A 1,587-nucleotide genomic window follows, 5' to 3' on the forward strand; every position below is an offset into this window, starting at 1 on the left:
GAATTTTAACATTTATCTGAATATCATCAAGGACCTGCATGGCCAGAAAGGCTTGTCATATAGCCAAGACCAAGGGCAACAAGAGAACCCACATGCTGAGTTGTCAGCTGCATGCCATTAAAAGATCTCAAGGAATAATTAAATATTCTCTAGGATTTTACCTAGGTTTGGGGGATTATCACAGGTTGATCAGAATCTCCTGGTTTGTTTCTGGCTGGTGTAGGTGCTTAGAGCTTATTTCTAGATCTAAAGGACATAACTTGGTGGTGAGGCTGAACAGTGGTTAGATCTTTGACTTTTTGTTTGATAAAATGTAAAGGAATGTTGCCTGGCATCTTTGTCAAATGTCCAGTGTCTGTGTTGTGTTTAGTGGACCCTCTAGCATGAAAGCAATGTGGGTTTTCCCTGGAGTTCAGAGGTCTCTGGTTCAAGGTTCTCTGACTAGGCTTATGTGTTTTTTATATGTTTGATTTAAATTGTGTGTTCTGTGTGATGCAAAGTGAATCTCTCAGCTATCTCTTCACTCTGCTTTGCCACAGGACAGATTTTCCTAAAAATGGTGTTGTTTTCGTTGTAGAAAAAGTTTCTATTGTTCTCTTCCTTCTCTCTCTCTCTCTCTCTCTCTCTCTCTCTCTCTCTCTCTCTCAAAATGAGAGTCTTCTTCCCCTAAGATTTTTTTCTTTCCTCTTTGATCTGTAAAATGGGGGAGGGATTAGAATTCTATCCTAAAATAAGAAAAGACAGTTTTGCTTTACTTTGTCTTGTTATTCTTATTTGAAACTGACCCATTCAATTTTTAAATCTTGATGCACAGTATATTCCTCTGTAGCTGTCCTTATCTCTCTCCTTACGTCATTCACATTGGAGGTTTTTCTCTCCAGTAGCTCTCAATTCTAGCTCTCTAAATCTAAAGAAGATTGCCCAAGCTACCTACTATTCTGAACTGAAAATTTGCTTTAAAAAAAATTTAGAGAAATATTTAGATTAATATCCTCAGCTTTTTCTAGTCTTATCTAACATAACCAGTCATCTGCCAGTTCCTATTTTTTTAACCTCCATAAAATCTTCCACATCTGGCTCCTCCACTCTATTCTCACTGATATCATACTAGTATAGGCTTTCACCCTGGTATGAATGAGGTCATGCTTTCCCTCTCTTCACTCTCTAATCCATCATTCACACTACTGCCAGATTTCCAAAGGCAAATGGCACTATTAATAAACTGCCTACTTCATACGAATGTCCTTTGCAAATTTTAAAGTCCAATATATCTGAGGAAAGTTAGTGTGGTGTAATAGAGAGAGATGATCCTGGAATTAGGAAGAACTCAGTTCAAGTTTAGTCTCTGAAATGTATTGCCTGTATGGGCCTGGACAAACTACCTCAGTTCTCAGATAACTTTAAAACAAAAAAATTGTAGAGAAATAGCAATCTGCATTCAAAGAGGAATTTTCCTTATCTGGTAGTTTCTACTAATAAAATGATAAATTCAGTCTTTATATAAATATGCACTATTATTATTGTGATCATGATGATGGTGGTGGTTTGGTTTTTTGTGGTTTTTTTATTTTGTTTTGTTTTTTTGCT

The sequence above is a fragment of the Macrotis lagotis genome, chromosome 3 (genome assembly GCF_037893015.1).
Source record: "Macrotis lagotis isolate mMagLag1 chromosome 3, bilby.v1.9.chrom.fasta, whole genome shotgun sequence".
Lineage (NCBI taxonomy): Eukaryota > Metazoa > Chordata > Mammalia > Peramelemorphia > Peramelidae > Macrotis > Macrotis lagotis.